At 33.5% G+C, this 27907-nt stretch overlaps 1 pseudogene; it reads right to left on the bottom strand.

Moving 5' to 3' along the window:
- Positions 1-27907, bottom strand: LOC124373239 (annotated as a pseudogene).

Here is a 27907-nt window from a genome sequence, read left to right as displayed (position 1 = left end):
TCACCTATGGACGAGGGTGACGTTCCTCTCTTTGTCGCCCGGGTGGAGCATGGGCAGCTCGATTGAAGTGATCCCGGACCCCGAGGAAGAGGAATTCCTTCGAGTAGCCCCGTCGGTGAAATCCCAGCCAGAGGAGACGGCAACGCAGGAAAGGATGGGCGAACCCTCCAGAGCGTCCTCACGGCACCAAACCAAAGAGGACCCGTGGAAAACGCCGTTACCATGAAGGTCCAGATACCGGGGACGAACGAGTGGAAGAGGATAAATGTCCCGGAAATTGGGCCTTCCAGTCCTTCCCAAAGAAAAAATAATGGAAAGAGAGGGCAGTTTTAAGAAGAATTTTTTATTTTGTTTTCTCCTAAGGGGCGCAGGGGAATTTATTAATTCGAAGTGGACACTTTTAGTTTGCCTTATTTCTTTTATGTTGAGTTTTTGTGAAAAGTAAGTTTATTTTGATTTGTTAATCCGACTTCAGAGTCTTTTTTTTAGTTTTTTATTTTCTCCACGAAGTAAGTGGGGGGTGTAAGGGTTCAATTTTATACCCCGTTTTTTTTTTCTTAAAATGAGAAAACGTTTTATTTTGACAAGTAGGTGTGTCGATTTATTTTTTTTCGTCGATAGTCGTCGTCGTCATTCTATTAGAAGGAGTCGATTTGAGGTTGGGGAACCTCTCTACTCGGGGCAGTGCAGTTAGCCGGGAGCTCCGATGTGACCGCTGCAGCGTCCTGGCGACGAACTGACGAAAACGCGTCTCTTGCGCATGATGACCGGCTGGCGGCCTACTTATACAGCCGATCCGACAAGGGACAGAGAGTTTTGCTTGCTAACGTCGTGGAGTGAAGCCAATTCGAGGAGAAGAGTTTTTCGCTTGCGGACGTCGGTTTATGAAGTCCTGAAGTCGAGTCGAGGAATACGAGAGCCCTGTACGAGAGAATACGCAGTCGGCATATATCGTCTTTTGGTGAGTCACCCCGAATTGTAATCATTAAGGGAATTTAAAAACAGTACGAATATTGAATATAAAAACTAGTGCTGATTCGTTAACCTTGAATTCTACGGAATCTTGGAAAAATTAATAATTCGGTGCGTAGTATAGGTTATTTTCGTTTAGTGACAGTAGTGTATCTATTAATTATAGATTCCATTACCTTTCACTACCTATCCTAGTTTGCAAACGGGTATTTTGCATCCTATAAGCCGCGTAGGTTTGTGATCCTATTCCTAAAAATTGATAATTCGGTACGTAGGATAAGTTAAGACCAGCTTATAGGCTATCTCGTCTAGTGACAGTAGAGTATCTATTAAATATAGGTTCTATTACCTTTCGCTACCTGTCCTAGTTTGCAAACGCATATTTTGCATCCTATAAGCTGTATAGGTTTGTTATCCTATTCCTATTAAGTTAATAGTTTGGTGCATAAGATAAGTTAGGTGTATGTACTTGGTCAATCTACTAGATATAGCATATATAAACCTTTCTATAGCTCATGATAATATATTTTGCTTACTTTAAAGTCGTGTAGGCCTAATAGCCTAAGCTCAAAGTTATTGATCAACGCCAGAATAGGCTGGGAACTTAATTTAGGCTATCTAGCTAACAGCCTTGTTTACAGATATATTATTCATTGGCTTAATAAACCTCTGAATTCTCAGCCCGGTTTCTAAATAATATTTGTTTGGTGCCCTGTAAATCGCATAAGCTTTACTTCCTACTTCGAAGAGTATGTTTCAAAGCGAATGTTAGGTTGTAGGCTATAACAAACTTTTAATGCTTGTTAATATTAGCATATTTGATACTAAGGGCTTAAAGAGGAAAATAGTACACACGAAATACCTGTGTTATTGCTGAACAAGGATACTTGTATTAAATAACCTAAATATATTTGCTTGAAGGGATTTAGCTGCTTCACAGGAGAGAGATATAACACAAGACTTCCCTTAGACATTTTGCTTCCAGCTTAACTTATAAACTTATACGTTAACGTTAGTCTTGTTAGTATAGAGGAGGAATCTGTTGGTTTAATATATTTAATATTTTTATTTTGATACTATAAAGTCAAAACATAACCTCAGCTTAACACAGCACAACAACACACTGAAGGAAGAAGAAACGAGCAGACGATACTGAGACCGGTTTGAGCCAACGGCTGTGGAATAAAGATCTCGCGGACCACCGATATTAAAAATCTGTTTTTCTCACGCACAAATAATTGTCAAATAGTCGTCGTTACAATAGGATTTATTTCTAAACGTCGCATTCTAGAACGGGGCATTGACAGCTCTAATCAACATTTATCCACGTAAAAATCGCGAAACATAGAACAGAAAACTGTGATGATATCGTTCTATTGAAGAGTGCGAATAACTGAATTCGCTCTGAACGAGTCTGAGATTTTTCTGTTCACTCACGTTTAACCTTGTGTATCATATCGATCTCTACCAGCGTACGGTGAGGGCGCGGGTAAGATAGAAATAGCTATAAGTCGATATCACAACCCTGGAATAGAACTCAGCACGACTGCAACTATCAGGGCAGACGATATAAAAAGCGATTTCACCGAAACACCTCACAGGTTCAATGACTGCCCTGTGCTTGGCCTCACAACAGGGGCTAGTCTTTGTCACAAGTATTACAGCTATGTGCATCCAGTCAAAGACAATGAATTAATTAGTGTAAAACTTGTAGCTCAACACTAGTGTGGAGGAGTGCAGCTCTAGTACTTACCTCCTGCGATTCCTTATTGTCCTTGGTTATGTCAGCATTGTCGTGCAGTCCAAACACTTCAGGAGATGGGTAGAGTGGCAGTGACTGTATGTATTGCAGACAACTGTTGTAGTCTAGCTCGGATGGAATGTAGTACATCCCACTTGGTGAAAAGTTATATCTAAATCCAATTATTGTTTGTTTTAGCTGATACAAACATTAAATATTTCTCAATGCAAAATATTTTTCAAATCCATATGGATTTGTACATTTTATATAAAGAAAGTTAAGAGTTCAGATTTTTAAACTTTGAACACTAAATTTTTGATTATAAATTTTTCTTTAAAAAAATTCCTAACACAGTGGACATATATTTTAACTTTTTGTTCAAAGGTGGGAAAATACTGTTTACAATTATTTTTACTGTATTATATGGTTTGCTTAAGTGTTGAAAAATAAAAAAAAAATTATTGTAAAGAGCTTGACAACTTTAGAGATTAATCAATTAGGACATATCGCAATTTATGTTGTGTGATAATTCTAGAAAAGCTACAAATCATTGTTACAATGGCTTACCGTTCGTGGAGAATGACACTTTGGTTGTAATATATAGCCAGAATTGAATTGAGAAGCCGACGATCCTTGTCATCTGTGACTCGCCCACCATAGTTGCATTCACCAGTTAGGTATAGAAGGGCTTCGAATGGCACTTCAATGTAATCATTAAGAAACATCTGTTTTAACAACAGAAACATTGTATGGATTTAAAGTAAGGAAAATCAATCATAATAGTAAGAATCACATTCTTAGTCAATAGTTGTGCTCATTTCAAGTTTAAGTCTAATAATATTGCTAATTTCAATAATTTCTTTCAGACAGAAGCTTTAAGAATATTACGCTTTTGAAAATGCACAGCTATGTTAAAATATTCACAACCTATTCCTCTTTTTTGTAGTGTCTCAATAATACTGAGCCCTTACATTATTTTAGCGTTTTCATTTATATTTTACTTAAAATCCAAACTTGACATTTGAGCCTTTGAAACACATATTCTAAGTGAGTCTGTTTGTGACTCTTTGTTGAACATCTAATGGACTATAAACAATAGCAAGTTAATAAAATCCTTACATCTATTTTTATAAAAAAATTGCATCACACTGGACGCCAAACTATACATAATATATACTTCCATTTTCGGCACCAATCAGGCAACCATCATTAACTTAAATTATCATTAATTTTCTCAACAAAATAAAATATCTGAGGCATTAAATTCATTTTATACGAAATGGCTGATTCTTTGGGCAGAATTATAGTCACACACAGAATGTTACATTAATGCCAAAAGCAGTGGTGATGAGACATTAATTGACTCACTCTTTTTCCTGGAATAAAAACAAAATCGAAACCTAAAAATGCTCTATTGATAAATCCATTGACTTTGACCTCGTACTGCTTCTGAGCCCACTGAGTAACCTCAGACAATCAGGTACAATTGTCGCAGAGACCCAGTTTGCTGCATCTCAATACACTTGTGGTGACCCATGTACACACAGTAAACTATTTATCCAAGGAGATAACCAGTAATGGATAAAGTGAATTTTGTGGATAATCCACAAATTACCCACAGGAGGTGTGAAATAAATTATAGTGGCTACAAATGGCCACTAACTTGAATTGATGTTAACAGAAGAATATAGAGTAGAGTACGGTACTTTACAATTACTAAATAAGATACACAATAATATGTAACTTTAATCGAATAAACCAAAACCATGATAAGTAGATTACACTATTTACAGAACCTTTTGTTTAGTTTGTACAAATAAATCAGTTAACTGCTTTTTACATCTTTGTGTCAAAGTATTTCGTTTCTATGTGATGGAAGTTTCTTTCACAACATTTTATAACAAAGCTATGTATTATCTTGTTCTTTAAGATATTAAATCAATTTGTCACTGTGTCTAAGTGGTGATAAGGTGCTGAATAGAAAGGTATATAGAATGATGGCAGAGAGGGCAGGCATTGACATTGATTCACCCTGACAGGTGCTTTCTATAAAACTCTGTACTACTGGTCTCGTCTAAGATTTCTCAAGTAACAATAAACATAGGCATATACTGTACAACAGTCAATTCCTCTATGTTTTCTAAGTTATACAATTTACTGTAGAAATAGAAATGTATTTTAAACTAATGTTATATGATAAATAGTCTACTATAATTATAAAAACTTAAACAGTCAACTATAAATCAGTATATTCTGTAAAACAGAATGGTGATCTATTTCCTGGTGTTCACAGTAGTGATTTGGCATTTCTAAAAGTCAATGTTTGTGTTATTGATTTTTGTGTTTTTGGAACTTTTAAAAGTACCTGCAGCTGCATAACACTGATCCTGAGATCAGACTCATTGAACTCATACGGGATATATTCCAGCCAAGAGGACCAAATTTGCGCCTCTCCTGGACTATGGCATGGAAGAAACAAAGAGAAAAGAGCAGACGTCGCCAGTTGTTCATGTTTCTGCAGTCCTCGAAGAACTGTGGATCACTGATGGGGTCTGACATGTAAGAACGATACAGATTGGCTCTCAGACCCTTTGGCGGCTCATTTGTCATCTTCACACCTGTAATTTATATAACAGAAAAAATTTAGATACAAACTAAAGTAGAAAATTTACATTTTACAAACTAAATTGAACTAGAAATAAATTATTTAATTTTAAATGTGTAAATATAGTAAAATTATCATTACTATTGTATTTTAAAAATAATTTAAGAGTTTTGTAGTGAGGTATATAAGTGTGCGTTTTAAATTGAGTTTGTGTCTACAAGAGTTAGTGAGTTTATTTTTAATTAAAAAAGTGATTAAAAAAGAAATATGAATATGGCTCATTTTGAAGTTTTCGTTTACAAAAACTCTAAGGCTTAATAATCTACTTTCTTTTAAATATGATAACTTTTAAATTCAAAAATTCTTAATTTTTTTAATCCAGCACATTAAATCCAGAAGAATAGGTGACATTGTCAAGATATAAATAAAAAAAATAATATTAGTTCCAGTTATGAAACATTGTCATTGAAATAGACATATAAAATGTATTTATTGTATGTAATTATATTCAATAATTTTGTATCATATAGATATTCTTCAAATGAGTAATAGATTTTTTTAAAATTTTAACATATCTGAAAACTTTGATTTTTCATTTATTATCTTTTGGATTGATTTAAATGTAGTAGGCAACGTATTCTATAATTTTCTTCTAAGATATCGTGGTGAACACTCAAACACTGTCTATGAATTAGAAAGTGCAACTTATTTCTTGTATTATAATTATGTTTATAGTGATTTGTAAAAACATAGTCTTGAATCAACATGCAAAGGCCACTATTAGAAGCAGATTTGGGGATTGATGTTGCGTCATCTACATAGTATTGAACTAGAATATGTATTTGCTGGGAGATCATTAATGTATATTAAATATTGTACAGAACCCAGAGTTGATCTTTGTAAGACTCCACAATTAAATGATTTCCATTCTGCCTTAAAGAATACATTTTTTAAATACAATTGTATGACAGAATTGAGAAAAAAAAATTAAAGAATTGATACAGTGCCAACTAGAGAAAGAAATATTGTAATAGAGGACCGTTGAAAAGGACTTTAGCAGAATTGGATTGCGAACATTAAAAATTATGTTGGAAATGTTTACTTGCCTAATAAAACAATTTGATTATACAATATATAAATAAAGCCTTTTTTAATAAAATAAACTATTACAATATATTTTATTCCTAAAAAAAAAAAAAAAAAATAAAGTTATAGATATCTATTTTATAGTGTTACATAACACTTTATAGTCATTATCATTTACCACTGACAATAAAATTTTATCACATCAACTTTGGATGGTGACGATCTTCCCTATCTGATGCCTAATTGAAGAGCGGTTAATTCAAGATTTTTGAAAATTTATGTAACCCAAAAGAGACATCACAGCCAACATGTGCCAATTGGCCAACTATACTATTTTATCATTCGATCTTAGTCAGATGATAGCAACAACTTGGGGCTTGAAAGCCCCAATTACATTTTGGCTTTAAATTTATAACAGAATTTCATCAATACCAAATGGAAGTCACTTTTCAAACAGTTTTTACACAACCATGGTTTGTTTTTTCTTATGTGAAGAAAATAATAACCATTTTGCAGGATGGAAATCGGAAAGACTTTTGAAGGATAGCTGGTGAGCCAAATGCGAAATGTCTTATTTGTCTTGGACGGAATGATGACTTCATCACAGATCCTGTCCAACTCCTTCATCCAGCTCTCGGCCAGATGACAGTTCTGGAGCACCACCCACTGGCCCGACATTATGGCAGTCCTGATCATCTCAGCAGCTATAGGACCCTGACACATTAGTGGAAACAGTGAATGTCAGTCATAATTTCACTTCTTTTTTATATCTCTAAACCATATTTATAAACTATATCAGCTAATTCTTACAATTATTAAAATGGTGTACTTTAATGATTTTGGCTATTTACAAATATTTACAAGAAAAAAGAAATATCAGTTACAAAGTTGTCACTTAGGTGCTCTCTTCTAAGATTATTTTCACATAGTGGAGACCTTAAACGATTAAAAATAATTCGCTAAACACCTAAATTACACACACACACACACACACAATTTGGTTATATTATAATTATAAAGAAATGTAGTTATAACTAGAACATTCTAAAAGAGCACCAGACTGACAACTATTAAAAGAAAGCATCTCGGCTATGATGTTATTGTCTACTGGCCAACTTGATTGTAAACTTTCATCATTGTTATTGATTGATCAGCTGTATTCATGCACTATATAACATGCTCAACAGAAAGATGTTTATTTTTATAACAAATAGAATCGATATAAAATACATGTAAAAATAGAATTTATTATATTTTTCTTAAAACAACCCATTAAACTGGACATTAGCAATGTATGCACGTTTTAAAAATTTCGGTTACCAGGTCATTAACACTGAAGGGGTTACAAATCCTTGTCCTACCAATCCAGGCTTAAGCCAGTAATGTATATATTTTCAAATAAATGAGTGATGACATCAGCAGGATCAAAATTATTACGATCCTTTATACGGCAGTCCTACATGCTAAGTCTTAATCACTGAGCCTACCCAGCAGTTATTCCCTGATACTTAAGCAATCTGGGAATGACGTCTTAACATTGTGCTATGTATAATAGGTAACAAATTATAATTTATCAACATCATTTTTGCCTTCATTGAATCAAATTACTGTCACTGTAATTCAAGTTTTATTATTCAGCAAAAATGTTTATATACTCAAAATTAAAGGAACGAAATTTATAATATAACATGCAGAAAATATTTCGTATAGTACTGATGCTCTCATTCAGATACAGCTTCTGCAGAGACTGAAAAAAGTTAGTATACAAACTATTTTTTTAATATTTCGTGTCTACTGATCTGCTAATTTGATAGAGTAATTTGTAAAAGAAATGGAAAGACAGTTAGTTAAATTAATCCAAAACAGTGTACATGAATTATTACTGCTTCCTCATACCTGTCCTTGGCCTAATGATATTGTCATAACAGTAGCTCGGGATATGCCCAGGTCATCTGCAAACTTGAGCAGACTTGCCATTGGATCAGCCCCAGGGGACAGGATGAAGATGAGTGGAGAGCAGCAATGTGAGTCATTGTATGAGTCCTGTAGATTGAAAGGTGGGGGCTCTGTATATTTTGAGCCCAGATGTTTGTTCACGTACATCTGTAACAAGTTTGATTTGTAGTTGTGTAATTTAATAATTAAGATACTACAATTTCATTTCATTATTTAATTTCCCAAAACAGAAAAACACAATGACCTTGCAATGTTAAAAAAAAACAAAACAAAAATTGTGAATATCAGTGATATTGTGTAAGCTTTCTGATGTAAGCATTGGGACAAACAGTAGTAGTGAGATGGTTACGTTTTAAGTCTTCTGTAACTTAGAACCTGATTTTTAAATATTCTACATTACTGAAAGTGTTAATTTTCCTTCAAATAAATTTATATTTATACTCTCCATTGAATTGTATATATAGTACATATCAGTGATATTGTGTAAGCTTTCTGATGTAAGCATTGGGACAAACAGTAGTAGTGAGATGGTTACGTTTTAAGTCTTCTGTAACTTAGAACCTGATTTTTAAATATTCTACATTACTGAAAGTGTTAATTTTCCTTCAAATAAATTTATATTTATACTCTCCATTGAATTGTATATATAGTACATATCAGTGATATTGTGTAAGCTTTCTGATGTAAGCATTGGGACAAACAGTAGTAGTGAGATGGTTACGTTTTAAGTCTTCTGTAACTTAGAACCTGATTTTTAAATATTCTACATTACTGAAAGTGTTAATTTTCCTTCAAATAAATTTATATTTATACTCTCCATTGAATTGTATATATAGTACGTAACCAAAAAAATTGAACTGTATCCAGTACATTAGTTTAATTTTAACATTTAAATTAGAAGATACTTGTTTTGTATAGTAAATTTATAAAACTTCATATGAAACAGTTCCTCAGCACAGTCCTCAAGGTTTTCATAATTATATAATACCTTCAAAAAGTAAACCACATCGTCAGTGCATTTGCCATAAATAACTTAGTTTACGTTATTTGTATTACAATTTCATATCTAGCTTTAATGATATCCAGCCTACCAAGTCACCATAATAGGCCAGATATGACAGGTTTTATTGTATAAGCTTTTGCTTTATTATGTTAAACATCTTGTTGGATCATGTCTACCTGACAAGCAACAACGAGTTTGTCTGGCCGCACGCAGCGAAGGATGGAAAGCCACAGTAAGTCTTCAGCTTTGGCCAAACGGATCTGGCAGAGTCATCATGTGGGGGTTGGCTGAGTCATAGAAATTTTTCCAATGATTTGTGGTATCTCTTACACTTGACATCAACCCCGACAAACTGTTAACAATCAAAGTGTCATTAATCTTAAAAAAATGAAAACCAGTAACATTAATGTACATGTTTGTATGGAGTAAAGCAAACAACTTTTAGCTACCCTGGTAAATCAGAAGCCACAACAATCTCATTCCACGACTTGTCAGAGAGCCAAGCAGAAGCAGGGTTAGGGTGGGGATTGTCCAATGCTACCCCTCCTGTCAGAAGGAATATCAAGTGATCCTCTATCAATTTTCCCTGTAATCAACCATTTTATTTTTTATTATGTGGATCATTCAGGAAGAAGTTTCTTTTGGAAACAAAATAATAGTCATCATATCATCATGTTTTTAAAACTTTGTATTTTTACTGTATAATGCATACATTTGAGAAGCAACCCATTTTCTAGCATAATAATCTTGTAAATTAAGTACTTTATATATCAGTCAAAGTCAAAGTCAAAAGATTCTTTATTCATAAACTGTACAAATAATACAGAGAATAGTGTCATAAGCATCATTTGCATACAGCATGCTATAAAATACTAATTTAAAATATGTTCACATACACAAACATCTACCTAAACATTTTTTTGTTTTGTTTTTAAGAAATTAACAAATTCTTCGACATTGTATACACAAATATCACATAAAATAGATCTAATTTCATTTTTAAAATGTTTTACATTGAGCAATTTAACATTGTATGGTAGCATATTATAAAGCCTCAGACCAAATTCACAAAAACTGTTTATAGTTGTTTGAAAATTGCACTGATTTACTCTAAGGAAATTGTTTTTGTCTGGTAAAATGACTATGAATAGAATTATTTGTAGGAATTGTATCTAAATTAGTTTTGATATATAATAAACAGTCTAAAATGTATAAAGAAATAATAGTTAAAATACCAAGTTGCTTAAACAGTGGCTTACAGTGCGTCCTACTACTAACATTAAACATTACTCTAACTGCTCTCTTCTGTAATAAAAATAGTCTTCTTACATTACCAAAATGCCCCCACACAATAATTCCATAAGATAAAATGACTTTGAATATGGGCAAAGTAAACAGCTTTCAACACATCTATGCTTACAAAAGATTTAAGTTTTCTAAGCATAAAAATACCTTTAGAAACCTTTTTACATAGAGTTTCAACATGAATGTTCCACTTAACATTAGATTGCATGAACAGGCCTAAAAACCTAACACTGTCCTCATTTCTTGTTTTAAAGCTGAATTCAATACTCTGAGTTTTATCATTATTCAAACATAATGAGTTGGCAGCTGTCCAATCTTCGATTATGGAGTTAGAAGTCATAAGGAGGTGATTAGCTACACTAGCATATTTACAATTAATTTGAACAGCTAAATCATCAGCATACATGTAGGCACTTACATAATCATTTGTAAAGGCTGATGATAGATCATTGATGTAAATTATAAACATGGTAGGCCCCAAAATTGAGCCCTGCGGGACCCCTAGCTGTACAGGTAAATAAGAAGAAAAATTATTATTATAGTAGACTGATTGATGCCATTTCTGATAGGTAAGATCTAATTAAGTTCAAAGCAGATTTATCGAAACCATAATATTTTAACTTATCTAATAATACACTATGTGATATAGTATCGAAGGCCTTCGACATGTCATAGAAATTACCTAAAACCTTATTTTTTACATCTAGGCCATTCATACAATTTTTCATAAATTTAACAATAGCATTACATGTGCCTCTATTAGGCCTAAATCCAAACTGATCATCAGAAAATAGCTTATGTTTTTCAAAATAGCCACCTATTTTTCTATTCAACAACAATTCAAACACCTTTCCAATAACAGGTATTATGGACACTGGCCGATAGTTACAATAATCAGTTTTTACACCTTTTTTAAACAAAGGAACTACTTTTGATAACTTCAAATGTAAAGGGAACACTGAGTTATCAATACATTGATTAAACAAATAGGCCATAACCTCTGCAATATACGGTGCAGCAAGTTTTAATATTTGTGAATTAAGACAATATACATCTAAACTAACACTATTACTAAGAGAGAGGATGGCACTATATACCTCATCTACACTTACATTACCAACAGAAAAAACATCACAGCCTTGGTTATGACTTAACTTATTAAGATAGTATGTAACATCATGACGAGACCCAGGTATATTCTGTACAATAGATTCAACATTATTTAAAAAGAAATAATTGAGCTCATCACATTTTAATCCAAGTTTATGTGTATCACATATAGGCCTTTCATTCGTACTCATGCCATCCTTAATAACAGACCATATGGCTTTAGGTTTATTATTGGCCTGAATAACTCTGTTGCAATAATATGCTTTTTTAGCCGATGAAATTTCATGTCTGTAAATTATTCTTAGTTGTCTATACGATTCTCTATAGCGAGCTTGACCAGTGTCTTTAAAAAGGTTGTAGATAGTAAGGCATTGTTCTTTGAGATCAGAAAGATTCTGGGTTATACCACCTAGGCCTCAGAGGCTTATTCCTTTTATTACTCACAAACTTAGTTGGAAAAACCGTGTCTACAATGTTCAAGAATACACTAAAAAAATATTCAAACTTGTCATTTACTGTACCCAGAGTATACAGAGCAAACCAGTTTATTTTTCTAAGTAAGGTTATAAAATATAAAACATTAATTTCGTCAATAGGTCTTGTCAAGTGAGAGCGCTTACAAGTATTTAACTGTATATTATCTTTGGTGTTTAGTTGCATTTGTAAAATAACCGAATAATGATCTGATACAACCGTTGGGCTCAACACATGCAGACACTATCCTGTCTTGGTGAATTGTGGTGGCAATATTATCAATGCAGGTACCCATATTACCAAATAGACTAGGTCTGGTAACATCCGCCACAGTATAAACTAAGTTAAAACTCATTAACAGGTTAACAAATATAGATCTATTAACACTATCAACCAACAAATCAACATTGAAGTCACCACATAGCATAACAGACGCATTAGACTTATTTCTAAGACATACAACATTCAATACATTAAACAAACATTCAATAAACATATCAAAATTATTACTATCAGGTACACGGTAAATCTCCAAACAAATAACATTGACTTCATGAATGAGGACTGCAGCAACCTCACAAACATGGGAAATCGAAAGTTCAACAAGATACACGAGTTTCATCAAATTTCAACTCCTCCGCAATATAAATAGCAGTACCACCTCTAGGCCTACCTGAAGACGGTCTACTGTAGACACTTGCCAGTTTAAAACCAGACAACACCACATTATGTAAGTCGTCTCGAGTAAGCCAGTGTTCACAGATACCAACAACAGCAATATTGAACTTTCTCAGTATTAAACTAATTTCATCGGTCTTGTCCACGATCCCTTGTACGTTCCAGTGCATAATTGAAAAATGGGATATGCCTGATATTAAATCTAAGTCTGAATTCCCGATGATTTGGACTGGATTAAAAAATGTTCCCTCGCATCACTAATAGTCTCAGTAGGCATGTTCACAAAAGACTTTTGATATTTGAACCGGTTCACATAGATCCCCATAGGCCAAAAATCTGCATCAAACACTGTTTTCCAAAGAGACAGAGGAACTCCTACTTTAAAAGAACTATATCCTGGCAACCTGTTCTTCAGTTTTGTTTACCTCACACTTTCCCTTCGCACTGTCACTGACATATTGTCTTATGTCTTCACTTTCCGCATTTTCTGGAAAACGTGAAACAAAAATATGTCTAAGTTTTTCAAACCGCCTTAAGTTTTTTGATTATTAACTACCGCACGGCCCGTCAGAAATTTGTTGTTTCCTGTTCATAAACATTTCGCTGAGGTTGTGTGGGATTGCGTTTTCTGTGTTGTCCCTCAACAAACCCACTATTGACAGCCTCATTTTCAAATTCAACTCTTTCCCGATCCGAGTATGTGATAGCAGAAGTATCGTCTGCTTCAGAATGCAAGACGGACGGCGATTGGAGTTTTACATGCAGCCTTGCTTTCCTTTCCTTACTCCTGAGACTTGTAGGCACAACTGCCTTCTCGATTCCGTCAATCCCAGCCAATTCACTGCCTTCATCAGAGGTATTGGGCGGCAGCACTGAATTATTTCGGTCTTGAGAACGACAATCAAAGTCGAACTGATGGAGTCAAATTATGCCTGTCATTCCTAACCTCACTTGTATTACCGTTACTATAATCTCGATTAGCACTTTTCGTCAGTAACGATGAGTCAATATTTGTCCGGGTAGATTTTACGACACTCGCATAAGAAACACTATTTTGTTTACTCGTAAAAATTTCACCAATGGCTTCTGCATGATTATTCACAATCGAGGTTAGGTTTACATTCTCGGCCTGCACAATGTTCAGTTGATTTCTAAGCTCAAGGTGATTTTTAGTTAGATCAGAAATTTGATCAGTCAAAATTTTAATAAATTCGAAACATTTACAAACACTATAATTTTCGTTTTCCTTAGCACTACCGTTTACAACAGGTGGCGTACTTACGATACAGTCACGCTTGTCCAGCTGCCGCTCACAGTTTTCACACATAAAATTCGATTTCTCGCCTTTAGAATATGAATATTCACTTTTAGATTTGCCTGCACACTCAAAGTGGAACCACTTGTTACAGATTCCTTCACATAAAATGCCACCAGTATTATTAGTGACCTTTTTAGGGCAAGCTCCACAATTCGTATTCTTGTTAGTTGGCGCCATCTTCCTAACTCTCACAGGTTACAGTCATGTCAACACATAGTGAATAAAATTCTGATGCCTGTGGACTTAGCCACCCATCAACAGTGGAGAGTTAGAAAAAACATATATGGATAAAAAATATACAAACAAAAGTCCTTATGGCGAGAAATACATAGCAATTCCAAAAAAATGAACAAACAAATCTGTATTAGTGAACATAAGATTTTCTCTAACTTTAATCTAGTTAACCAAGTCACTGAACAACAGTTTTTATGACTGGTTAATTCTTATTTCATCATGAACTGTCCTTAATTAAACAATCAACACAATTTTCTTACTGTACAATCACTTATAATGTGCTCTCTATATACAGAACACAAATTACAATAAAGTAGTGGCAGTTTTGAATTTCAGAAAGGTGGAGTGACCTTCATTGTGCTACTGTCAGATGTGTACTAGACACAATATCACAAGATAGTGCTTTACTCCTGTTGAATTAAAAAAGTATATGTTATGAGAACTGTGCAAACTTAAAAGACACTGAAAGTCTAAAAAAATTGCAAAAGTCTGATTCTGAAAATTGAAATTTTTATAAATTTCTTCATAACTTCCCTTTCCAGTTAAAAATCTTTATTAAAAATAAATCTTAACACAAGATTTGCTCCAAATTCATAGAAAATTGGTTGACAATACAGTGTTGTTACACACATAGTTAATTACAGTAAAAACACTTTTTCTAAAGACTAGGATCAGTAAATTTCTCACCTCACGAGCTCTGACGTTACTGTTACAAGAGTGATTGTGATAACTCATCCTCCCAATGGGAATTTGATACAAAAACTAGAAGTAGATTAGCAAACTACATATCACAAAACTTTCAAGTACCTTGGAACGCAGAATTCCAATACATAAGACAAAGGAAAATGTAAGTTTATTCCTTTTCAAAAAAGTGAACGACAAACATTGCGGTAGATGCTATATGTGAAGTAGCTGTTAAGGAATTCCAGTCTCTCTTCCAAATCATCAGATTTTTCACTGTTTTGAATTGCCTGAAAAAGACAATTGTACAAGGCACATTATTTTATTTGAGAACTGTTTTGATATATACAAAAATTAAGTAAATATTTTCAAACAATTTTATTTTTATATGAACCCTACATTTTTATCTGCTTTTCTATATACTTGCCATCAATATTAAGTTGCTTATAATATTTAAGAACAACTTTATGAATATTGTTGTCATAGAAGATTTCGACCTGATTTAGCAGCGACTGCAAGGCGATCATTTTGAGACGTTGTTGCGATCATGACTTTCAAGATGTTTCTTCTGATGAAAAAACAAATAATAGTCAATGGGCAGTAAATTGGGGGAATATCAAATTGTTCCTAGCAAAATGCTAAAATGAGATATTGAGTTCGTTTGGCCACATGTGAACGGACATTGACACACAGAAAAACATGGTTCTGGATAAAAATGTCATAGAGAATACTTCTTGAAACTTGAAGAAACTCTTCTAATGACAAAGAAATAGTGAAATGTCAGTTCACTTTCACTTTATCATTCACTTTCTGCACAAAATTGTTGGTGGTTATTGAGGGCTGTTCACTCTATTGCTCATCATGAATATTCTTTTGACCATCTTTTAAATTTCTTACCCATTTGAATGTTATTCCATCAGTCATAATGTTTTGTCCATACACTTCACAATTCTGATTATGAGTTTTAACTGCTTTCATGCCTTTAGCACCAAGAATACTACTAACAGCACGTACTTCACAGTCGGCAGGATTCTCAATTGAAGGGGACATATTAGAGATGTAGTCTCAAAAAGTGTTTGATAAAATTATATACAATAATAAACATTTTTTAACATTTTTGATATATTTTTTTATTTTGTACGATGTACATTTCAAATTCTATGAATTCATCTTCAGGTCCTGGTGATGAATTCATAGAATTTGAAATGTACATCGTGCAAAAAAAAAAAAAAAACATCAAAAGTGTTAAAAAGGTTTATTATTATATATAATGAAGGAGACATTTACAGTTGAAATATGCATTAATAGAAATATAATAATGATTGATTTTTGTCGAAATTGTGCCCGTGGCTTGGTAATAGATGAAGGTAGAGAGTGTGCAAGAAAAAGGGTCACTGACCGTAGCCTGCAGTAACTCTTAATATTAGGAAAAGCCATGTTTAACAAATCTCAGTATCATAGTGCAGTCAATGATAGTTCACTTACCTGATAGTACAAGTTAATGAACCAGACCAAAGAGTACTGGTACATAGGATCAATGTTGGCCAGCTCTGAGATGCTCAGGAAGAGAATAGAGGAGTGTTTTGCAACTGGTATAAACTGATTACGTGCAAAATCAATCTCTTTCTCTGTCAACACAGACACTTCTTGCTTGGCTTGAATTTCCTCAGATAATACCTGGAAATAAGTTTTTCTGAGCAATTCTGTTAAAGTCAAATTCCGAAGAACCATCTTAGAGTTTTATAAAGTTTACAAAACCAAATTACTGTATTATAAAATAACCTTAGATGATGACAGTATCTGGATAGCAGTCTCATCCTCAAGGATATTCCCTTCAGACATGGATAAGACCTGCAGGATCTTGTCTTCAATTTCTTTAAGATGACGCTTGTTGTTGGCTCCCTCCACTATCAGTTGATTCTTCTTTTCCTCTAACTGAGGCCGCTCCTTGGCCACCACAATAGCCAGCAGCTGGTCCTGCAGCCCTTGTGCTGTGATCATGAAGTTCAGGATAGTCACCTACAACAGGGCCTCTCAAGATAAAATCTATTTATTTATAACCCAAGAAAATCTAAAATTTACACATTCCAAAATGAATGTCTGTTTAAATAAAATGGTGAAAGGCTTACCTTTACTGCAAGCTCAGGCAGGAAGTGAGGGTTACGCATTCTAGTGGTGATAAAAAATCGAAAATTGGGATGCCATTGTAATTCATTTTCTCCCAACTTCAGATAGTCTAATCCTCCCATCCTGTATGTGTTCTTCAATAAAATTGGGTCTAAAACAAAAACTTGAATTATTCTCAACAAACACCAAACAGCGAACAGTCTTTACATACAAAATACCTGAGGCTTCAGAACCTACCGAGTGTTGCATCAATTTCCTCCAGTATGTTTCTCCAGGAGGACAGGCAGACCGTGCTCGATGGCTATCTCCATCACCCTCAGATAGTTGGGATCACTTAGTTTTATCACCGTCAATTTGTTATCCCTTTCCATGTTCTTTACCCACTTGTTGGCCTGTCCTGTAACAGAACTTTTCAATATTACAAAGCTCTTCAGAGTTAATGCATCTGGTTTAGAACTTTGTTTGTATAGTTATTAATTTTAATATTATTTGCTCAGTCTTGTTTAATGAATAATGAATATGTAATGTTCAATGAATATTGTGTAGTTTACAAAGTAACGTTTAAATATATATTTTCCAAACTAGTAATTTTTATTTACAACTGGTTTTGTTTTGTGATATTTACCCTGTGGGTCAATCATGAGAGGCCAGCGCCTGGCATTGGTGACGATGATTGCATTTTCAATAGAGAAGGTGTCCGCAGGCAGCCCGTCTATGGTCCAGGAGCGGATCTGTACTGGCTCACCCAAGCAGGCAACCATAGAGTAGTCCTTGGAGCAGGGTATATGTAGCTTCATACACGCATTCGCCCAATCAACAATCAGATCCTGATTACATTTTATTCATTTGAATCACAAAAAATGTATTGTGTTTTGACTGAAAATTAGCAGAACAGATTGTCAATAATGATATTAATTTGGGAATAACAGAGTACAAAACCACTTACATTTCTGTAGTTGACAGTAAAAAGCACCCAAATATGCCACTATTCCAGCAGAAACCAGTACGTCTCCAATAGCATTGACAAGAGAGAACTGGAGTTGTCTCGCAGTCTCACTCCACCGTGCCTTCTCCCCTCCCAGTCCACCTGAAACCATGTCACTGATGTTACTTGAGAATTTAAATAGTAATACAGACAACTATTTGCAATAGTAAAATCAGATCCTTGAGTTTTACCCTATATATATATATATATATATATATATATATATATATATATATATATATATATATATATATATATATATATGGGGTAATATATAAATATATATATGTTTATATTTAGGATTAACTGAAGTATATAATTAATTACCGATTAGTTTCTCAGCTCTGTCCAATTTCTGACAGCAGAGATCTATAGAAATCTTCTAGTTCTTTCTTTTCTTTTGTCTTTGCAGCGAATTCATCATTGAGAGCTTGCAACTTATCTGTCACCTGTAAATAAATTAAACAAAATTATAATAAATTTACTCTAGCTGTATGTTAGAAGTAGAGAGAGAAGTAAATACTAAATGCAATTAGTTTTGACTCATATTATTATATATTTAAATTTTAAATGTCTTGTAAAATATATGTACTTCACTTAATAATATTATGTAACTCATTCTTATACTTTAAATTTGTTTAACTTAAATAAGTCACACTATTGTTTAAACACCTTCATTGTGGCTCTATACTGAGTGAAAATCATATCATGCCCTAAGGTCTCTGCCAGTCAGTGTTAAAGCCCATAGAAAGTAAATAAATATGAGGCATAATAAATGGAAACTGGAACAAAAACTCTAAGATTATAAATTTATTCAAAGATTAAAAATTGATATAAAAGAGAAAGAAATGAAACATGCACTAAATAATAAATTTTAAAATTAGATGGCTCCAGAGAAAAACCCATCTTTAGAAAATATAATTTGAAAATTAGTAAAAAATGACTCGTGTAATTAATGAAGGAGTATACTATGGGTTTCGTTATTTTAAGGGTTAATAAAATTCTGGTACTAATACTGGTTTTCATAATCAGAAAATTACTATGTCCCAAAAATTACGTACTACCATTTTGCCCCAAAAAACTGACTAAATGGGTCTATGAGCTAGCATTTTTTTGGAGTTGTAAATATCCGTAACAGGAAGCAAATAAAAATATACAGCTATTATTAGTACCAATGAAAAATGCAGAAATGAATTGAGTCCAGCAAAATATTTCAACATTTTAAAAAAATCTGTAATATTTACCACATGAAACGTATGCAAAAAACTTAAATGTTTTTTAATTTGAAATACGTAGGAAGTATGGGCTATTACAATATCACCAGCTGGTACTCAATACTGTGCTACTTTACCGACGATATGACAACAGCTGGCACTAAAGGGGTTAGTTTTATCAAATAATTAATTCCTAGTTTGACACTTCTAGAATCATTTACGTTAAAGAAACCAAGTTCTGTTTCAGCAGAAAACTTGAAAAAATAACTTTGGAATTGGGGAAAAGAAAAGTAGTCTGAAGAAACTAATTTTAACCCATGATGAACTGTGTGTATTGGTTAATGGTAGGAGTACTTTATTATTTTAAATTAAAACTGCACCATTACTTTTGGTCCAATATATTTTGATACTAATTATTTAATTACAATGTACTACATTCTATCCTCTCACACAATGTAGGAACAAAGGGAGTTGATGTATTTTCTACTGATCCACTGACAACCTCTTCTCCAACATATCAATTACATGGCAAAAAAACACTATTGAGAACCACTAGCCCAGAAGGACATTTGTGTAAAGACTCTTTAGAGGAATGTACCATGGGCATATATTAAGTGGGAGCTCAACCTTTCAAAATTATGAAAGACAAACATTCAAATTCCACCCAGCAGTTTGGTTTAACCTAGAACACATTTATGAGGTCTTAAAGCCTGGAGAAAGATTTCTGAGCCCCTATTTTCAGGTGCCTGAATAGTTTCTCTATACACCAGAAATGTATGAACAGCCTAGTGTACAGCCAAGCTTTTAGCTTACAAAATCGAAAGTACTGAACTTGACAAAACTATGTTAAAAATTATTCTATTCAGGAAGTAGTTTGAATACATTCAGACCAGGAATTCAAAAAAATATTTAGAGATAAACAACACGGATATGAGTCATTAAAAAACAGTACGCTGACATTAATTACCTTAAAATAACTGCTAATTATATTTTACCACATTTTAGACAGAAAAGGAAATAAAAATGTTAGTCTTGATTACTTTTAGTGATATGATAGTAAAACTTATGACAAAAGAGAGGGTTTGTTTTTCATCCCAATGTTATTTCTTTTTGAAATTTGTATTATACCTTTCTGTTATAAAAATGCCAATTCCAAACTACAGTTTGATACTGCAGATAGCACATTATAATGTGCTATTTATTATTTATAGACGCACTGCTATTTTTAAGAACTCGTCTATAAAATGTTGTCAGTCAAAATAGCAACAGTTCCAAAAGCCATATTCCTCTTAGTTGTTTATTGTCGGTCAATAAACAATATCTTCACTATTGGATGAATTACTGGAAGAAGTTCTCAGTAACAGCAATTGTTCGATACTTAAATGTCAGTAATCTAGTTCAATCACTAAATCATCTCTGGTGAAACGCTTCTACCTTTGAAATAAGAACATCCCTTTAGTTGCCACAAAGATTTCCAAAATAACTGATTCTTCGATCTATATAGTGTGTGTTAATTTTTTGTACTTAGAGAGCAGATGTTGTGCAAATATATCATTTTTCTTCTTTATATAAGCAGACTTTAAGTTGGCACTGTTACTAATGAACACATAAACATTAAACTAAACTAAAATGCAAACATTCTCGATTTGACAGTGTTTTTCTACAATACTTTTGAACAAGCTAAGACACTTTCTAAACTAGATAGCCAGTCATTGGATTTCTTGTCAGCCATTGGATTTGAATTAAATTTACTATGTTTTAAAAACCTTTTGGTATTGATAAAAGGTTAGTATGTGTATTGGAATTAAAAACTAATAGCAATGTTTCAATCAAGTATGTTGTAAACAACAGCAACTATGTTAGCAATATAATTCAAACATATATGAACGATACTATGGCCCTGATGATTATGTTATCGTTGGTGAATGTCTATACTACACTGCTGATTTCAAGCAACATGTAGTTAATATCATTTCAATAAAGACATGATAGTAAGGGATTACGAAAAGGAATGAGGGTTATCTAGTAAGCCCTGCTGCAGCCAAATGGGCTACAGTTTCATATAATTACTTATTACATTTTCAATGTCAGAATCATATGCATGTGTTTTTTGTTTATGCTATGAACAAAACATATGTTTTAGAAGGAACAAACAAGTCAATCACACTCTGAAAGATTAAAATTTCAACAAATACTGAATTAAAAATAGCTACAATGCTTTTGTATACCTCTTGCAACTGAGCTCGCTTCTCGTTGAGCTTATCCATTTGCTGACTGAGTTCTTCCTCAGCCTCAGCGAGTTTAGCTTTCTTGGGACCTACGATCTTTGATGACCCGATCGTACACCTCCATGGCTCGCACCCACTTACACAGACCCTCGCATGCATTTGAAACATTCTTCACGATGTGTGGCTGGAAATCGCGGTCTGGCATGTACCTGACAGTGTACAAGTATTTAAGTATATCAAAGCAAAGTGTTTTGCCAATTTAAAATATAACTATTGCATGGAAATGGTGAACTGTAACATAATATTATAAAAGAAACAAAATACAGTCAATACTATAAAAAATATAAACTAACAAGACGTAATTCTAGTGGGATATGGTTGAAACGATTAACATTGTAGGTATATAGTTTAATAGAAGAAAAGAACAAATGAAGTTGGAAAACAAATAAAGTTGAATGTTTTGGAATAAGAAAACTGAATAATTTCTTCTCATGGTATATTAGAGGAAAGAATATATACATGTGTTTCAGTTTCAACATTAAGGTTGAAGGATGTATAGGTTTGGAAAAGAGTCATTTAAAATGGATGAAAGGAAAACTCCTACAAGGCTGATTTTTGCCAACCCAATAAAACTTTCAGAGATTTCTTCTGTAAACGAATTGTATAGTGAAGACTCTTGAGCTATTGGAAAAATTTAAAAGTAGTACTTATTAAAACAACTCTTATCCAATATTATTTATTTTTGGACGAGGCCTTTTGAAACCAAATGTTTCATCACAAGGGGACCCTACAAAAGTGACCTGACGATGAAACATTTTGGTTTCGAACGGCCTCATCTAAAAAATTAAAAATATTGGAAAAAACGGTTGTTTTAACAACTACTAGAAATGTATATTGTGCCTTAGTAATTTCAGAACCCTGGATTGGAAGTCCATAGAACAGGTGCGGGTTTAATAGCCATAATAGCCAGCCAAAAGAAGCCCTCTACTTACAAAACATAAAAAACCAACATAATATAAAGATACCACAGCACGATTTGTGACATACCTTGTCCATGAGTAGGTAATAATTCACTCTTGAGTCCTCAATCAATGCCAAGAAATCTACACATTGTGACAAGTTGGACGAAAAATTGCCTATAATGATTGATGAATTTATGTTTATACAATTCAATGGGAGCTCTAATTTTAAAATAAAACAAGTTGTCTTCACAATGTTTACTGTAAGACACATCAACAAGAAAGCACATTTTTAAAGTAATTAAAGCAGACTGAGCAGCAATCTTTGTATTTTCAAGTAATTGAAGCAGACAATTTTTTTGTATAAACATGTTCCAGGTTTTCTCTAACCTAATATGACACATTAAAAGGTGTGTTTGTCTGCAAATAAACTTAAATTAACACTATTCATACTAGATAAGATATTAATAAATAAAAAGAAAGAAAATTGGACCATGAACATATCCTTTGGGGATACACCATTCTTCACTATTATTATGGAGAACAACTAGAATCATTAACTAAATGGCAAATGACATTTCCCCTTACTACAAAGCTTGTTTAGTTTACATAACAGAATCCCCATGGTTGAGAACAACCTAACAGAGATTTTAAAAATACCAAACAAGTGTTGCTATTCATCCAAACGCATAGAGACATAATCGATGAAATGAAGCATGGCATCAAGTGTTGAGAAATCCTGTCTAAGACCAGACCACACTGGTTTTTTTTAAGGGTTATTTGACGGTAAAAATGCTGGTAAACACACAGCATTTGAGCAATTTTTAGAAAGTAGACAGAATAGATATGGGCTTATAATTCTCCATGTGATATGCGGCTTCTCTTTTTTAGTAAATACGGCTTGCTTGAGAACAGATGGAAATACACTACATGTGCCATTTACCTGCATTATTTGTTTATATATTTATAATCTTAAAACTTTTCTTTACAAATATACCTACATTATATCATAACATTTCAAATCAAATCTTCACAGCCCCGGCCTAACTAATGCCTTCCAATTATTACTCATGCTATCTATCGCCAAAATTAAAAACAACTATAGTTTCCTACAAACTCACCACAAGCCCCTTTTTAACGGCTTATCAAGACAAATCGGCGATTCCCATTCTGCCATCCATGTACATAGCACGCTTAATCACCGCTCACAATACTTACCAAAGTTCTCAGTAATATTTTATTTCTATATTGAAACTTTTTAAACAACTTATTACAACGCAAGTGTTTTTGTCATCGCCACATCAACCTGCACTACAGAGAAAGGGTGCACCCTCTGCAACTTCCAGTCTCAACTAAGGTTAGTGCTACTCATATAAATTATTTTTATATTTCTTTGATACAGTCCACTACTCTTAAAGACTTCACACTACTTTTGAAGGTAGCGTTGGCTATGTGGACTAAGGGCAAAGTGAATTATTCTGCAATATCCTTAAAAAAGACAAGAGGAGGTGCCATCAGTTACTACAGTATAGCTGGCTTTAAGGATCTAATTACTGAGATAACTTCCTGAATATTGATTGGCCTTTTAAACAACAATGACAACAGTTTGGATCGCATGACCAACACTGTGAGTCGTCTCCATACAAAGTACTTCCCCTAAGATAACATTTCAGCTGGACAAACAATTAATTAACCATTTATATCATTTATATCAGGAAACTGGTGAATGATTTACATTTATATTTAGGAGGAATGTGTTTAATAATGTTCCAAAGAGTTTAATTTTTTATCTACGCATTTGTGATGTGCCTCATATCTAAATAAGCCTTAGCAGAAAGAACTTTGTTCTGAAATTGTTTCTTAAGATCTCTGTACTACTTTTTACAGTGAGTGATCAGGCCCAACATGTCTAGTCAAAGAATACGTATTAATGACTTACTCTTGAAGCTCAAACAGATCATTATCATAAGCTGTATTTGTAAAATATTTTATTTCCTGATATTTCATCTTCTTCAGCGGAACAATTATGTTTATATAGTAGGATAATGTAAAAAAGAAAAGTGAGAGAACTTAGAGTTTACATCCCTGACTACATATAACGTTTGATCAGCATTTTTTTTCCTAATGAATTTTTAAGCACATGAATGATTTTTTCATAATTTTATGTTTGAGTCTGAATTTTTGAAATATTTGTTGTAGGGGAAATATTTACTTTTAACACCTACGGTATAATTTGAGGATGATGATCAAAGATTGCCGTTATGACTACTTAAGTGTCCAGTTCTCATGAACAAATTTTGTGAAAATACTCTCAAATAATAAGATGGACTCATTTAGCTTCCTGATATGGAATTTTATCGTATGTCATACGTCCAAAAGTAGTGCTAGACAGTCATTTAGCAGTTCATTTTCATTAGACTGGTCAATATTAAAACCACCAAACTGTAATTGATTTAAATCTCGGTTCTAATAGAAAATTCTACTCACTTATTCAATATAAATTCAATACTACAAAAGATCGGAAAGTGTGAGGTCAGGTAAACAGTAGGAATAAAACACAGGGAGTCATTCAACCCCAACAATTAATACCAGTGAGTTCACAAGAACCCTCAGTGCAGAATTTGGAAATTTCAATAGCATGACAATGTTTCAGACACTACCTGAGACAGGATATACACACCAACTTGTCCTTTAACATAGGCGGGTATATGTTGATGTTAGCATTCAGTTTCGATTAATCAAGTTGTGCGAATACGTTATGAGGACCCCTATATGAAAAAATGAATAGCCAATGAAAAAAAATATTCTTTATCATTTAACGCATATTGTCTGATAGCTAACAGTCAATGCAATTCCCTTTAATGAGAATCAGACATGAAGTTTTTTCTTGAGAAGTGTGAGTCCTACATTAGTCACAGTTTATAATATAATATATACAAACTAATTTTAATTTTGTTGCTCTTGTACTTATTATTACTACATGATAATTTAAATCACAAATAATATTGGTTCTGAGTTCCATTCAGTTATATAAAAACTACTTGATTGACAATGTTAAAATTTTAAAAGCACACCATTAAATAAACAAATATAAACCTTTCTCGAATCCGTTTCATAATAGCTGGGTTAATAGCATCCTTATTGTAAGTCTTGAGACTGTCCAAGAACTTTGAGATCTCCCAGTAGTTTTAGAGAGGGTCCCCAGAAGTCTTCTATGATCTTGCCTGAGCCACTCGGGTCTGGTTTGCGGTCTGGCTTGATACCTTTCATCACACACACACAGCCCGGCCCTCCATTAACCTGCATTACATACATACTGCAGTCACAGATAGTAATAATTCAATATTCTATTCTAAAACAAAGTTTCCCCTTTAGCACACCCCTATTTGAATGTAGGTAACAATGCAGGGTCTTTATTTATTCTGTGTCAATATTTTATTGTGAAAGCGAGTTTTCATAATTTTAGTTACATATACGAGGTGTGGCTAGAAAATAACCACATTAGTATTGGCGGAGCCACAGAACAAAACACAATAAGGCTGAATATCATAGGATCACCGGTCACGTACCCCTACCACACCTCATCGAGTTTTGTCTTGATCCCGTACTTATTACACTCGTAGCGCCAGTTATAAGCGAATAACCTTTTCGTCTCTGTCAGAAAATTGTTGAGTATCCAGAAAGAACAGCATGTGAACATCAAATTTCTTCCCAAACTTGGAAAATCTGTAAGTGAAAAAATTTTTAATGTTACAAGTGTACAGTCACAAAATCAATCAATGTATTGGAAATCACCTGTTTTTTCGATGCCAAAAAGACTTGAATGACAAAAATCAAAAATTCAGGGCCATGATGATTGTGTTTTTTTATATCAAAGGGATCATGTACATTGATTGGGTATTGGAGGGGGAACAGTGAATCAGAATTAGTATATAGCATCCTGACTATATATACTATATATATACTACATATATCCTACATGAGCGTGTACAGAGAAAACGGAACAATTTGTGGAAAATAAGTCATGAAACCTCCACCACCAGCACAATGCTCCAGCTCACAAAGCTTTGACAGTCCAAAATATTTTTGGCCAAACACAACATCCCCGTCTTAGATCATCTACCCTGCTCAATCAACTTGGCCCCTGTGATTTTTATTATGTTCCCTAAAGTCAGCATTGAAAGGAACAAAATTTGAGACTGTTAAGGCAGTGAAAGAAAAAGCAATGGAGTCATAAACAGGGTTATAGAAAATAATCTAATAAATTGAAAATAAATTGTTACAAACAGTGGAAAATTTGCATGGAGTGGTTAGAGTGAGGAGGGGAGTACACTAAAGGAGATACAATCAAATTGTAAATATCTGTAAGTAAAATTGGTTTTCAGCCTTAGTCTGGTTATTTTCTAGCCACACCTTGAATTATAGTGAAAAGTTTGTTTTAGCACTGAACAATAAGCTAGTATATCTGCTGAATGATCAATTTGCATTCATTTCCATAAATACTTTATTAAATAAACATGTATGGTTTGCCAATTACCTACATTCATTCCATTAATATACAAAATGGTTAAACCAATCAAACTGGATGCCCTTTCCAAAACATGGTTATTTACTAGAATCTGTTACATTGTAGGAAATAAAAATGAGCTACACTAAATTCTGAGATCTAAGGACAAAATATGTGTCAGATATGTTCTTTAGTTTTCATATTGGAGATAGCATTTCTCAATGGGGATAAAAACAATTTTTCTAAGGAGATTAACACAATATAATATACACTTCACTAAACTTTTACAGGGTTTCCTTTAAAATCTTTAATGAAGGCTGATCCTAATATCACTGATTCCAAAAATCTACAATACCAATTTCACAATTAATGGAGGATTCTTCATTAGACCTTGACAACAGTGATGTCCCCCTGCAGGTTTGAGAGTATTGAGAGCATCAACAGCTGCCCCTCCAGAGCTTTGGTATAGACCCCTCCCACTAGCCTCAAGCAAGATCACTCTCACAGTTCCATCCTTTGATAGACCTGAGCTGCCGCACAGGCAGCCTCGTTGTGCCAGGGCTTCATCAGCACCCACTATCTCTGTCATTCACAATTACACAAAACAGTTTTTAAAACATCTAATTACTTTTAATTTCAATTTTAATACACCAACACAATAGACTGTACTTAGTTTTCTATAATTAAATCACTTACTTCCCTTCTTGGTCTTCAACAATGACAT

The sequence above is a fragment of the Homalodisca vitripennis genome, unplaced genomic scaffold (genome assembly GCF_021130785.1).
Source record: "Homalodisca vitripennis isolate AUS2020 unplaced genomic scaffold, UT_GWSS_2.1 ScUCBcl_5136;HRSCAF=11727, whole genome shotgun sequence".
Taxonomy (NCBI): Eukaryota; Metazoa; Arthropoda; class Insecta; order Hemiptera; family Cicadellidae; genus Homalodisca; species Homalodisca vitripennis.
This window is presented reverse-complemented; position numbering and strand designations above follow the sequence as displayed.